General features: G+C 38.7%; 1 long non-coding RNA gene across 1 annotated transcript in view; it reads left to right on the top strand.

The window, feature by feature from the left end:
• LOC141505468 (uncharacterized) overlaps positions 1-15,736 on the top strand; it is a 28,561-nt gene that overhangs the window by 668 nt on the left and 12,157 nt on the right. The gene's annotated exons all lie outside the window — the stretch shown is intronic.

The following is a 15,736-nucleotide window of genomic DNA, read 5'->3' as shown; positions in this document are numbered from 1 at the left end:
GGCGTGGCCCGGGGCGTGGCCCGGGGCGTGGCCACGTGTCCGGGGCGTGAGTCTGGCTTGAAGCTGGCTTCTGGGTCAGTGTGCGTGTTTGGGGGCTCCGGCTCCCCCCGCCCCGCCCCGTGAGTTGATGCCCCACGCAAGGGCGCGTGCGCTGAACCTCTCCGGGCTCCTGTAAGAAAAATCCACTCGTAGCTGCCCGGGAGAGGCGGAGTGCGACCCTGTGCCAGGCGTGCGTCCCTGCCAGGCATGCGACCCTGTGCCAGGCGTGCGACCCTGTGCCAGGCGTGCGACCCTGTGCCAGGCGTGCGCCCCTGTGCCAGGCGTGCGACCCTGCCAGGCGTGCGACCCTGCCAGGCGTGCGACCCTGCCAGGCGTGCGACCCTGGTGATTATGAGATGCAGCATCGTGAGCCACCCCTGTACCACCTGCTAGGCCGCTTTGGAGCAAAGAATAGCAACCTTCATTTGCATAGTACTTTTAAGGTTCGCAAAGTTCCTTCTCCGTAAATAACTTTTATCCGGAGTGCCTGGATCTATTTTTTTTTTGAGAACTCACATCGTATGGGTAAAGGCACTGAATTAAGTCAGAAGAACATTCCAGTTCTTTCTCTGTCACTTACGTAAGAGCCTGGGCAAAATTCTATTCTGGGCTCTTTTTTTCTTTCCTGCCTATACTGTCTTTGCTGATCTCATGAGCGCCTGTGGGTTCAGTTATCATCTCTATGCAGATGATTCTCTTCTGAGCTACAATCTTACATCTCCAACACATTTCAAATCGAATGATTTGCAGATATCTTCAAACTTCAAAACAAAACTCATTCTCTACCCCCTAATCCTTCCCTCTTCCAAACTTGGTTATCACTGTTGAGGACACCACCATCCTCCCGAGTCACCCATGTTTACCACATTATAGTCCTCCACTTCTTATCCCATAGTCACAGCATCACATGTATATTTACATAAATTGATATATCTATATATTCATATACACATACATACACATTTATTTTCACTTCATTTCAATCACAACCACTCCCCTACTTCAGGCCCTTAGAATTTCTCTCCTGGACTATTGCAATCAGTTTCTAATTGTTCTCCACATATGAGGTTTCTCCCTCTTCTAATCAATTCTCTATTCAGCTGCCAAGGAGATTTTTCCGAAGCATCTAACAATGTCTTTCCCTGCTCAAAAGAATCCCCTTCAATTTTGCCTATTTCCTCCAGCATCAAATAAAAACTCTGCTCTTATTTAAGGCTTTGCTTCCTACCTTTTCAGGATTCTCACACTTTACTTCTCTTCCCAAACTATATGCTCCAGCAACATTTAGACCTACTTGGAGTTTCTCAAACATAGTACTCCATCTCCAGTCTTCATGTCTTTATACTGGCAGTCTCCCCTTGTTCAGATGGTCTCCCTTCTCACTTTCGGCTCTTGACATTCCGGTCAAAGATTCAACTCAAAATCCACCTTCTATGTAGCTTCTCCCTCCGCCAGTCACTTAAGCCTTCTCATCTAAAATTACCTTCCTTTTACTCTTCTCTATATATCTATTTTGTATCTATTTTTTTATGTATCTATTATTAGTCTTCCATATTATTGTGTAAGCTTCTCTAGAGCAGTGACTTTGTTTTTGAATTTCTTTGAATCCCAAAACTTAAGACTTGTGCCTGGAACAAAGAGAAAGTAAGGGCTTTATAAATGTTTGTTGATCAATTGACTTTATCTGCCCTTCCCAATATATGAAGCAGCCTCCACTTTTCCGTTTATATTTCCTAATGTGTCAGTGTTATGGGGGCTTAATGCCAGGAACGTGTATTTCAAATCTCAGTAAAGTGTTAACAAATAACACCAAGACATTTTATACCAGATCGTTATGTAATTATTTGCAATCTTTTTCGTGGAAAAGCAAATTACAAAAACCATTGAAATGAGTAATTATAGACGATTGCATAGGACCTTGGAAAGGAAATGTAGAGAAATATGCTTTTGGACAGCTCTGGAATTATACATAATGACAAATACTCCAAGGAGAGCAACATCCCACCTCACTTATTCCTGGATCTCAACTTGAGCCAGCTAACAAGTAATTACACAAATTCTACATGAGGATGGTATTACTGGGATGATTTCATCTGACAAGTAGTAGTAACCTGACAATCGTTTTTTCTCAGCCCTTCCTCCTTAACTACCTTGTACTCTGCATGAATTTGTATTATTCCCTTTTTTTATTCTGTATAAACTTATGTACTTGTTGTCTCCCTTATTAGAATGTAAGATCCTTGAGAGTAGGGATATCTTATTCTTTGTATTTATTTTTATCCTGGGTCCTAAGAGTACCTAACATAATAGATTTTTTGATGGATTAGACTGTATGTTTACAAACTTGTTATTTGCTCTCTAATTATATCTATGTGCTTATCTGCTCTCCCATTTGTGAGACTTCTGAAGACAGATATTAAGTATTCAACCACTATTCATTTAATAAATATTTGTCGATGATGTGCTGTTATAGTAAAGCAAATCACTTAATCTTTCTGTATCTTTTCTTTTTAAAATGAAGGCATTGCTTTAAGAGATTTCTAAGGTACTTTTCAGCTCTGAATCTATGATTCTATAATCTGAAGAACTTTTCTGAACCTCAATTTCCTCATGCAAAACAAGGATAACAATATCCTCAATTCTCTTTCCTTCTATTGTAAGATTATATAAAATGAAAACATCAGATGGATTATTACTTAGTATTCTTCATGTGTAAAACCTAGACAAGACAATCTGGAACATGTCTTTCAGCACTACATGCCATAATTCCATTCACTTACCTTCCTGGTATGGTTCAGGATGGAAATTTCCAGAGATCTGGGATCCCATTGATGTTGGTAAATACCTCAATTGTGCAGCTCACAACCCATCTGCACCTTATTATCCTGTATGACTCCTGCCCATGTCCTCTTGGAAACTCTTCAAGAGGACTATCTAATGTAATATAAAAACTAGCATTTATATTGCCCCCTTTTATTAATTTTTTATTTATTTAAGGCAATGGGATTTTGAGTGCCTTACCCAAGGTCTCACAGCTAGGCAATTATTAAGTGTCTGAGACCAGATTTGAACTTAGGTCCTCCTGACTCCAGGGCAGGTGCACTATCCACTGCTCCACCTATATTGCCTTTAATGTTTGTAAAGAATTTTAGGTATATTATCTCATTTGATCTCCATAAAATCCTGTGCTATTGATATTATTTTACAAATAAGGATGCTCTGGACATCTAGGGTAGTCCTATGGGTAAGAGTAAACTTGGCAGTAGGAAGAGTTAAATTCAAATCCTGGAACTTAGTTTTTTGACCCCAGGCAAGTCCCTTAACATCAGCCTATCTTGATTTCCTAACTTTAAAATGGAAATGAGTGAAAAAAAATTTAAAATACAAAAATTAAATTGTCCCAACTTTGGTGGGATAATAATCCTCTTACCTTATAAAACTTTACGAGGATCAAATGAAGTAAAAGCACTTTAAAGTGCTATATAAATGCTAGATATCATTAATATGTATTATTGTTGTTATTATTGTTACCGATTGCACCATCTAGTTACCTCAAGGTGATATGATCTTCCTCTATAACTTTTTATGGTTACATGGATACTGGGAAAGAATAGAAGTTTTGTAATCTCTCCCTCTATCTGACAAGTTCAACTTTTTCAGTTTTATATCTTCGATGATATATTTTACATTATCTCTCTGGCCTCAGTTTTCTCATTTGTAAAAAGAAGGGGGTTAGAATAGATTGCCTCTAAATTGAAATACCAGATGTTTAAGAAAGAATCTGTAGTTAGTCCAGTGAAAGCTCACTAGGTGGCACTCTGTGGTTACTATACTTCATTCTTATGCAGACTGATTTCATTCCAGGGATGACTAGCTATGAGCATAGAGAATCAGAAGGTTCAAGAGATTTCTCTATATGCATTGGTTACATTAAAATAGTGAAGATGACTTACATATTGCTTCTTCATGTACCTTCTTCAGTAGTTCAAATACTGACATAAGAAACAATATAAGAGAGCTGACCTGAGTCAGGAAGATCTGAGTTTAAGTTTTGTTTCTGATACATACTGACTGTATGACCCCTGAACAAGTTATTTAATCTCTTAGTACCTCTAGCCAATCTCCCAAGATTAAATAGTTTTAGATCTGTCCCAGTGGAATTTCCTTCCCTAAGAATTCTCTACACCAATGTAATCTGAGGTCTAGTCAAAATTTGAAAGTACTAAAGCAGAGTGTGATTGATGCCTACTTAATAAATGGTATTCAAGAATTACTGTATGTGGAAAAGTCATCATCTGACTCCAATCTGGTGATGACCCTTTCTGATAATAAGACTAAGTATAGGATCATAGATTTAAAGATGGAAGAGAAGTTAGAAGCCATCTAGTTCAACCCCCTCATTCTATAGAAGAAGAAAATGAGACCCAAGAGTGACTTACCCAAGGTTAACCTCTCAGACTCTATTATAGATAAGTAAATTGCCAAGCATTATTAAAATCTCATACTCCCAACTGGATAATTTTTTAGATACTTAGGGGAAAAGAGAGACCAGTGATCTCATCAATGTAGGGAACTTTTTAGGTGGTAGAGTAGATAGAGAGTGTTAGGGAGACCTGGATTCAAATCCCATGTCTGATACTTAAGAGTTGAATGACCTTGAGTAAGTCATTCAATCTCTCTATCCCTTAATTTCCATGAAATGGGGAGGTAGTGTTGATAGTCTATGAGTTCTCTTCTAGCTCTAAATCTCAAAATTGACACCTGATCTGAAAATTGTTGTTTTAAATAGGTATGTGTGGTACTGAGAGGGTAAGTGATTTGCTGGTAGTCACACAGCTGCCTTTTATGAGAGGCAAAATTTGAACCAAGGATGAATCCTGATTCTAAGTTTGACTCTCTATAAGGTTTCCCCGACTTTTTTTTGTCAGAATAAAACATTTGTGAGTATTTCACTACCAAAAAACTCTTCAGATGCCTTGAGTTACCTTGAATCCATGAAGGCTATGGTAGGACAACCCAGTATATGGCAGAACCTGCCAAAATAGAAGGAAGAGCTTGGTTATAGACTTGTTGATGTATATTTATCTTGCCACCAATTGACCAAGGTGGAGATAATCATCTTCAAAAGTTTGACAATCAAGTGGTGATTTGGGGGGAGACCATAACATAGGAAGACTTTATTTAAATGTTGTATGTGTTTGCCTTCATGGGAGAGAACTGAGAGAGCTATAGAAAGAACATGATACCTCTTAGTCTGCATTCACATCAATAAGCATTCCTTAAGTATCTATTAAGGACCAGGCAAAGTCCTAAGCACTGGAGTTGTAAAGAAAGGCAAAAATGGTCTCTGCTATGATGTAAGTTACATTTTAATGGGGGGGAATCAAAATGAAAACAACTATGTACAAACAAGATGTATATGCAGGACAAATTAACAATAATCTTGGAAGGAAAGGTGTTAGGTACTGTTGTGTGTGGGAGTACTGTAAACTATCATCACTTGGTGTTCTTGAGCACCAGAGCATTATTTTGCTAAGTGCCACAGGAATGGGAGTAAACTAGGGACTGGGGAGGATATTTAAGCACTTGTATTTTGGTAGAGATCTTGGAGAACAAGGAGAACTTGTCCCTCTTGTCTCCTGCCCCTTCAATGCTTGCCTGGGTGAAGGTTAAGCAAGTCCTGAAAGGGACTTAACGGAAAGGTTCTAAGAATAAGGAGAACTGGGAAAGGCTTAATGCATGAGCTAGAACTTTGCTGAGATTTGAAGGGCACCGGGGTAGTCAATATGATAAAGAGATGTGGTGACTAAAAAGGTTGAGAAGCATAATTTCTGAGTAGCTTAATTTTATTAATTTACTTATTTTGATTTCTTAGACCAAAGATAATCATGGTAAGCTTAGTGTTTATCTTTCCTAGAACAGGAGTGTTCCCAATCAATGCTGATTGGCTAGCAATTAATGAGAGAATTAAAGAGAGGCTGAACCTAAACTTTGATTATGCCATTTAATTCTTTTTTTTTTAGCGTTTTTTTTTTTTTTGCAAGGCAAATGGGGTTAAGTGGCTTGCCCAAGGCCACACAGCTAGGTAATTATTAAGTGTCTGGGACCAGATTTGAACCCAGGTACTCCTGACTCCAGGGCCAGTGCTTTATCCACTGCTCCACCTAGCCACCCCTATGCCATTTAATTCTTAAGTTAACTATAGCCTTGTACAATCAATTCAAAGAATTTATCTCTATCCAAACCTGAGTGGAATACATTGGCTGCTGGTGGAGGTCTAGAAAGAGAACAGTCTTCAGAGAATGAGGTCTTAAAATGAGGATAATAGAAAAATGGATAAATCTGAACCTCCTCCAATCACTGATTATTATCATTTCTCTCAGAGGGTGAAAATTATAGGAAAGGAATATGATTAATTAAAATGTACGTTTTCAGGAGATAGTGTCTTATGGGAAGATCAGTAAGGAGGCCACTGTTACTGGATCAGAGAGTGTGTATGTGTGTGTGTGTGTGTGTGTGGAGTGGAGTAGTATGTAAGAATACTGAAAAGTTAGTAAGGGGTCAACCAAAAACATTTTTTATATTTCAGCCTTGAGATTATAGAGAGCCAGTGAAGTTTACTGAATAAGGGAATGACTTGGTAAGACTTGCACTTTGGAAAGACTAAACTGAGTGAAAAATGAACTGGGTTGGGGAGAAACCCAGATAAAAAGAGACCAACAAGTAGATTTTTGCAATAATTCAAGGTGGTAAGGGCTTGCAACAGGGTGGTAGCAGTGTTATATATCATACACGTTATGAGGGTAGAAGTCACAGAACTCGGATTGAATATGGAGGTGGTGGTGAGAGAAAGGTTGTGAACCTGGATAACTTGGAGGATAGTTGTGCTCTCAGCAGTGATAGGAGAATTAGGAAGAATTGAGGGTTTAGGAGAAAAGATAACGAACTCAATTATAGAAATATTGCGTTTAACATGTCTATAGGATGTCCAGTAGAAAATGTTCAATAGGCAGTTGGAGATGTGAAACTAGAGGTCAGGAGAGAGGTTAAGACTGGACAAATAGATCTAAGAAATATCAACATAGAGATGATAATAGAATCCATTTCACAAAGTCAAATAACATAAAGTGAGAAGACACGAAGGCTTAGGGCAGAGCCTTGGCTGCCTACAGTTAGTAAATGTGGCCTAGATGAAATTCCAACAAAATGGACTAAGAAGTGACATAGGGAGGAGAAGAACAAGGAGAAGAGGTCATGAAAAACTAGAAAGAAAAGAAGAATGAAGGTAAAGACAGTAAATGATGGGTCCAAACTATGTAGAGAGGTCAAAGGAGGATGATAGATGAGTCACTGGAAACAAAGAGATCACTGATAACTTGGGACAGAGTTTCAGTTGAATGATGAGACAGAAGCTAAATTGCATAGAATTAAGAAGAATGAGAAGAAAGGAAGCAGAAGCCCATATTGTAGAAAGATTTCTCAAGGCTTTCAACTACAAAACAAAGAGGAGATATGGGTTGAAACTGATAGCTAGCAGGGTGAAACAGATTTTTAACTATGGGAGAGACACAGGCTATTTGTAGGCAATAAAGAAGTCAGTGGACAGAGAGATATTGAAGATATCTTATGATATCTTGAGAGAGAAGGGGGGACAGGAGTGGCAGTTTGCTGGAAAAGACAAACTATTGTAACAGGATCACTTGTGCAAGTGGAGGGGTTGTTTTGACAAGAAGAAAGGTTACCTCTTCTTGTGATATAAAGACAAACAGATTTCTTTTCTTTTCTTTTTTTTTTTTTGAGGGTATTTGCAAGCAAATGGGGTTAAGAATTTGCCCAAGGCCACACAGCTAGGTAATTATTAAGTGTCTGAGGCTGGATTTGAAGTCAGGGACTCCTGACTCCAGGGCCTGTGCTCTATCCACCAGGCTACCTAGCCGCCCCATGAGGAAGAGATTTCTAAAGAATAAATGTTTACATTGAAAATTTAAAAGTAGGCTCTTGCTAGCCAATTCCAGAAGATGCCAGCTCATCCCTGGTTATAATTGTCCACATGAGTTTGGGATTGATGTCCCACAGCATCATGTAAATGTGTAGCTGGAAAGAGGGAAGGGAGAAGTCAGGGAAGTAGAGAGTACTTGGGCTGGGGTAAGGCCAGTGCTGTGGAGTCATGGTGTTGCAGATTATTAAAGATTAGAGATTGAAGACAGAAGATTTAAGGCCGCAGAAAAGGCAAAGGAATTCACAGATCTCTGGAATGTTAAAAATGTTCAGGATTTTATTATGGCAAAATATTGTTACAAAGTACATTGGCCACAATTATTAAGAAAAGCAGTAAGCACTCTGAGGATAGGCCTGGTGAAGTCTGTGGGAGAGAGAGAGAGAGAGAGAGAGAGAGAGAGAGAGAGAGAGAGAGAGAGAGAGAGAGAGAGAGAGAGAGAGAGAGAAAAGGGCTGGCAGCCAGCCATAGGATTTGGTTTAACCAGGTCACATGGAGAAGCTGATGGTGCTCCACATAGAGTAAGGAAGAGCATGAGAAAGCCCCATCCTTCTGAATGGGAGCCTAGAAGAAGCAAGAAAGCTTGAAGGGCAGGTACTTCCTATTAGATCCCCTTGTATGGTAGTTTGTATAGAGGGTGGCACTTCCGGAGTGGTCTTATAGCTTGGGCCAGGTATCTTCCAATGGCAAACTGCATACTGGTCCTTCCTATCCCAAGGTGCTTAACTGCCAAGTTTAACATGCCATTTCCTGTCACACCAACATCCTGGCCAAAGTTAAGTGAAGGGGAAAATGGGGACAAGATACACAGGATACAATTAACAGAGAGTCAGTTTACATCTCAAGAGATATAACAAGATTTAATAGCATTTAAGATTACAGATTTTTGTTTCTGCTGCATTCATAATTCTCGACATCATTTCCCTGCATCAATGGGAGGCCAGAGAGAATCCTGGATCACAATGGAATTAAAACTCAGGGAAGCTAGAAAGTTTCTTTTCTTCCCAGACTGGTGCAGGCAAGCTAAGAACCATCAAACATTTTTGTACTAGTGAATGGCAAATATTGTTCCTTATCAATAACAGATTCCAGGTTCTTCAGTCAATGATAAACTCTAAGTCCTCAGTAACAATTGAAAATAATATGATCTTAGGGGCAGCTAGGTGGCGCAGTGGATAGAGCACTGGCCCTGGAGTCAGGAGTACCTGAGTTCAAATCCAACCTCAGACACTTAATAATTACCTAGCCTTGTGGCCTTGGGCAAGCCACTTAACCCCATTGCCTTGCAAAAACTAAAATAATAATAATAATAATAATAATAATAATAATAATAATAATAATGATAATAATGATAATATGATCTCAGGTCTTACAGTTTCCAGATCTAATATCCACTTAATCACGGGTGTTGGAGAGCAAATTTAGGCTCAAGCACAGGCTGGACTAGATAACTTGCCATCAGTTGGTAGCAGTTCATTTAACCTCTCTGGATCTTAGTTTGGCAGCTAGGTGGTGCCATGGTGTACAGAGCAATAAGCCAGAGTCAGGAAGATAGAGATCAAATCCAATCTCAGATTCTTCCTAAGTGTGACCTGGGCAAGTCATTTAACCACTGCCTGCCTCAGTTTCCTCAACTGTAAAATGGAAATAATAATAATAATAATAATAATAACAAAACTTTCAGGGTTGTTTTGAGGATTTCATGAGATACTATTTATAAGTGCTTAGACTTTAGTATGATGTAAGGGGAGAAATATCTGTCCAATTTTTAATATTAAGAAAACATTTGTGCCTGTCTGATGGTTTTTAAGGGTTCCCTCAGCAGCAAGGGCTCTAATCAGATGTAAATTCCCTCCTATTGTTCAATGTAACTCCATTGTTAAATGTAAATTCTGCAAGATGGGGAGCTATCTCTACTCATCCTTTACAGCTCCTCCAACTTCCAGCCTTTTAGAATGGGTCCCTGACTCTTCCCAGTACAGGAATTGGGCAAGACTACAAAAGTCTGGCCTAAACTCCCCTCTTGGCCAGACTCATGGGACTCTAAGACCAGCCAACTCTTATGCCCGTCCTCAAGCAGCTTATTGTTCAGGCATGGGGTGGGTTAGGGTGGAGATAATTCCTGAGCTTTTCTACCTCTAGGGATAGTCATGAGTTTTTTACATCAAAAGAATTCTCTTCTTTCCATTGGCACCCCCAATTATCCTGACATTAATAGTAGGTGCTAGAAAAGGACTATGATTGTTGTTGTTATTATTATTATCACATATCTTCCTCATCTGTAAAAGTAAAAGATTAGATTCAATGGCCTCTAGGATATTTTCTAGGTCTAATTCTATGGTACTATGCCCACTAAATTCTCTTCCAGCTCTGAAACTTTAAAATGCAATAAGGTAAGGTCAGGCTGCGATTTGTAGTTCTGGAGAGATTGAATGATCTGATGAAATTATGACACATTCCTTAAATTCATTGAAGTGAGAATATTAACATTTGTTTATTATTTTATTAATATTGAAATTTTTCCCCCTCTGGGAATAGGAATTTTTATTACATAGAAAGTGACACCAGAAAAACAGATTATTTCTGCTCATTCTATGATACTGGCTGGTTGGGATTGGGAAGGGAAGGGTTAAATTTCATCAGGAACTACCAGTATTTTATGCAGTTACCATGTAAACCTATTAGTTCTCTCCCTAAACACAACTTGCACACTCCTTGGGAACTCCTGAGGAAATAGAAAGCACTTGGAAATTAAAATAACTGGAGAGGATTTGGCATTAACATTTCCCAGGGTTCCCTCTTGTGGTCCATTTGGAGAACTGCAAGAGGTAGAGCATAATTATGAATGGTGTATTAACAAAGAGAACATTTCAAAATAAAACCAAACAACTCACAGATGTAGAACTTGCTCCTATAGTGCTGCCTTATTTTTGTGTTTGTCCTTAATTTCTTTTTTCTTAAATATTTTATTTATTTTGAGTTTTACAATTTTTCTTCTAATCTTACTTCTCTCCCTCCATCTCCCACAGAAGGCAAATTGCCAGTCTTTACATTGTTTCCATGGTATACATTGATCCAAATTGAATGTGATGAGAGAGAAATCATATCCTTAAGGAAAAAACTTAAAGTATAAGAGATAGCAAGATCAGACAATAAGATATCAGGGGTTTTTTTTTTTTTTCTAAATTAAAGGTAATAGTCCTTGATCTTTGTTCAAACTCCACAGTTCTTTCCCTGGATACAGATGGTATTCTCAATTGCAGACGACCCCAAATTGTCCCTGATTGTTGCACTGATGGAATGAGTAAGTCTTGTCCTTCATTTTTTTTTTTAGGTTTTTGCAAGGCAAATGGGGTTAAGTGGCTTGCCCAAGGCCACACAGCTAGGTAATTATTAAGTGTCTGAGACCGGATTTGAACCCAGGTACTCCTGACTGCAAGGCTGGTGCTTTATCCACTACGCCACCTAGCCGCCCCCATCCTTCATTTTCAAAGAAGGGAGGTGATGCCATGACAAGCATGAATTGGATTTAGGTAAGAAGGACTGTGCTAAGTCACTTTCTCCTCCAGAAAGAGTGCTCCAGGGAGCCAGATATGAATCAGGAAGACTGGAGATGGCCCTGGATGTGAGGCAATCAGAGTTAAGTAACTTGCCCAAGGTCTCACAGCTAGTAAATGTCAGAGGTTGAATTCAAACTCCAATCCTGAATTCAAGATCAGTGCTCTATCCACTATGCCACCTAGCTGCCTTGGATTCCTATGGAGATATCTTTTTGTGCCTTGAGAGCTTCATAATTGGAGGCACTGCTGAATGTTGAGATCAAAGCATCACTTTTGCCTTCACCATGGGTAGAAGTCTACCATGGGTGGAAGTCCCTGGTTGATTGTGGAGGGAATAAAAAAAGACATGTTTTCACTGTACTTTTCATTTAAGAAGTTTAAAACATCATATATTGTTATTTATTTATCTAATCTATTTTTTGAGTCCTTTATTTTTGCACAAGTGCTCTGATTTTATTGGATTATTAAAACTTCACTTTTAGATCCTTACTTTGCAAAATAAGTATTATCTTAATAATCTCTTTTGGTGCTGGTAGGTAGCAGGCTTCTATCCCAACAAAATAGTGAAGAGGGTCAGGTATTTTGATGTCTCTCTAAACTCTAGATTTTTTGTTCTCTCCATTATTTAGCAGCATCTTTCCTACCGCCCCCCCAGCTTTTCCAAGTTCAAACTCAAAATACCTTGAAGGGTTGGGGCTATCTGTCTCTTTCTTTTTTTTACCATTGCCTTCTACCTACTCTCATCATTGTTGATGCTGTTGACCTATGTCAGTTGTGTCTGACTCTTCATGACCCCATTTGGGATTTTCTTGGAAAAGACACTGGTTTGTCACACTAAGTTTTATCATTTCCTTCTCCAACTTATTTTACAATGAGGAAACGGAGGCAAACAGGATTAAGTGACTTGCTATGATCATTCCTCTAGTAAGTGTCTGAGGCCAGATTGGATCTTGGGCCTTTCTGACTCCAGATCACTGAATTTTATGTCCCATGCCACCTAGCTCCTCTCCCTCCATTATCCAGGAAATTCCAAAGTCCTCCTCAAAATGGAACCTTTACCAAAGTACAGACAGTTCTTACTTTATACACAAATTCAGCTTTATATTAAAAACTCTAAAAGAAAGCTACATTCTAAAAAAACTCACCTATGTTAACTTTACTGTACAGTACTATGCTTTATCTCTCTGTTTCTACCCCCAGTGCCAGGTCTGTGCTTAAGTACTAAGTTGGACACATTTCACCTGTACATTATTGTTGACTGCTTGAAATAAAAAGATGACTTTGAATTCTCAACAATAGAGTACTTATGATTCCTATTGAACATTTTATTCTTTTGAGTTTATTTTACTGTTTCTTGAAGTCTCATGAAGTCATTAGCTTTCACTTGCTTAATTCTAATTTATAAAGAATTTTCTTCAGTGAGCTTTTTTTTACCTTTTTTTCTCCATTTGTTATTTCTGATTTTTTTTTTTTTAGGTTTTTGCAAGGCAAATGGGGTTAAGTGGCTTGCCCAAGGCCACACAGCTAGGTAATTATTAAGTGTCTGAGACCGGATTTGAACCCAGGTACTCCTGACTCCAAGGCCGGTGATTTATCCACTGCACCACCTAGCCGCCCCTATTTCTGATTTTTAAGAAGTTCTTTCCTTCAGTAAATTTTTCTTCCTCTTACCACTGGGAAAATTCTCTCTTTTTTTTTTTTGAAGTGTTATTTTCTTTAGTGTCTTTTTGTGTCTCTTTTACCAAGATGTCAATTCTCTTTTCATAACTTCTTGCATCATTTTCATTCTTTTCCCAATTTTTCCTCTCCCACTCATATATTTTTTCTGGTTTTGAGTTCAACTTATATTTTTCTTTGAGACTTTACTCATAGCTGTTATCTCATTGTTTTCTTCTTCTAAGTTGATGTCTTGGTTTTCCTTGCCACTCTACTAGCTTTTTTTCTTTTTAGGTTTTTGCAAGGCAAATGGGGTTAAGTGGCTTGCCCAAGGCCACACAGCTAGGTAATTATTCAGTGTCTGAGACCGGATTTGAACCCAGGTACCCCCTGACTCCAGGGCTGGTGCTTTATCCACTGCGCCACCTAGCCGCCCCTCTACTAGCTTTTTATGATCAAGTTCTTTTTGTGGTTCTTGTTTGCTTATTTCTTGACTTTAAATCTTACTCACCTTGGGGTGGGGAGGCATTGCCCCATATTTCAGACTTTTTTTTTTTATACTGCTCTTTTCAGGACTAATTATGGGAGTACACACATTTTCAGTGCTTCTAAGGTGGTGTTATCCTGGGAGAAGTGTAGTTATCACTTTCCTAATCTGTGCTGTAGCCTATACCCAGGAAAGACTGCCTCAAGTACCATTGCTCCTCTTGATGCTGTCACTGTGATTTCTCTGTCCTAACATTATGGCCCAGAACAGTATGGACAATATGGACAATAGAGTTACTAATCAGTGTCAGTTGTACCCAGTGGCAGCAAAAGGTCCCTTGTAATTGCTTTCTAAACTACTGTCTGACCCCCTTACCATCTGGGCTAAGAATTTCTGATGCTACATCTGCTGCTAGTGCTGTTTTCACCACTATCTCCAAGGTTCACAACTATTGTTCCTATCATACTTGAGCTCTAGGCTTGTACCTACCTCATCTGCCAACTTACTGAGTTGCCTTAGGCTGTAAAAATGTTTCTCTCTGACTTTTTGTTGGCATTGCTGCTCAGTAATTTGATTCGAGATGTTATTTTTAAAGATATTTAGAAGAGAATGTTGGGAGAGTTCAACTGGGTCCTGACCTGTACTCCACCTAACTTTTTTTTTTTTTTAGGTTTTGCAAGGCAGTGGGGTTAAGTGGCTTGCCCAAGGCCACACAGCTAGGTAATTATTAAGTGTCTGAGGCTGGATTTGAACTCAGGTACTCTTGACTCCAGGGCCAGTGCTCTATCCACTGCGCCACCTAGTTGCCCCATCTACCTAACTTTTTAAAAATTTTGATATAACTAAAGTCTGTGATTTCAAGAATATAGTTGTTTCCCCTCTTTCTTGAACTGAACTATTAAAATTTCATTAGATTCAGTACAGACATTTTCTGTGTATATTTAGCATAATCCAACTATCCTTTCTTAGGGTTCTTATGTTCTTATTCACTTTTTCATGCAGCACATTGGGACCCCAGTGTTAGAGCCCAAATATGGTAGTTTCACTGCAACTGATGGAGACAGGAGTTTATTTCAAAGATCTTGGTAGATCTTTTCCATGTTTTTATCTGTTGTCCTCCTGTTTTCACCATGATATAGCTGAAACTCTTGCCAGTCTTTTTATTTCAGAAATGTTTATGGTATCTTCCTCCATCTTCATCTGCATAGAAATATCTTCTGATTAAAGTATATGTTGATTTAATTAGAGAGACATCAAATTATTCATAGAATTTCTCTATCTCTTCATTTTCTACAACAGCTGTTGCCACCATAGATTATAATTATCTTCATGGTAGATTTTTTATAAATATTATTATATTTAAATATTTATCATGAATACTATAATCTGAAATGGCCAATTGTATATCCACAAAATGTTTCCTATTGTCTTTTTTTTTTTTAGGTTTTGTTTTCGTTTTTGTTTTTTTGCAAGGCAAATGGGGTTAAGTGGCTTGCCCAAGGCCACACAGCTAGGTAATTATTAAGTGTCTGAGACCAAATTTGAACCCAGGTACTCCTGACTCCAGGGCGGGTGCTTTATCACTGTGCCACCTAGCCGCCCCCCCCCATTGTCTTTTGATATACTATAAAACTAGCTCCTATATTTGTTTCTCCAAGGCAAATCTATGAGGCATTCTTGTATTTTTATTTTGGGAAGGGGGCTGAAAGAGTATTTTAAGTCAGTCCTCTGCCTCCATATCTTCAGTATATCATGACAGAATGTTAAAGTGAAAATGTACTCCTTCCTTTTATTTCCCTTTCAAGCTCTACCCCTCCAATACTGGTCTCTTTGTTCATGATTAGTCCTTCACCAATCATGCCCATAATCTTAAATCCTCCTTATACCCTTCTCTGTCCCAGCCTATTTTCCTGTTGAATTTCACTTATATCTACACTGAGCAATTTTTGTGTCAGTATGTGCAATCGTCCTCTTGAGCACATTTCAGTTAAATATGAA

This window comes from Macrotis lagotis, chromosome 1 (assembly GCF_037893015.1).
Source record: "Macrotis lagotis isolate mMagLag1 chromosome 1, bilby.v1.9.chrom.fasta, whole genome shotgun sequence".
NCBI classification, from domain to species: Eukaryota; Metazoa; Chordata; class Mammalia; order Peramelemorphia; family Peramelidae; genus Macrotis; species Macrotis lagotis.
The sequence above is the reverse complement of the archived record's forward strand: the minus strand, read 5'-3'. Positions and strand labels throughout refer to the sequence as shown.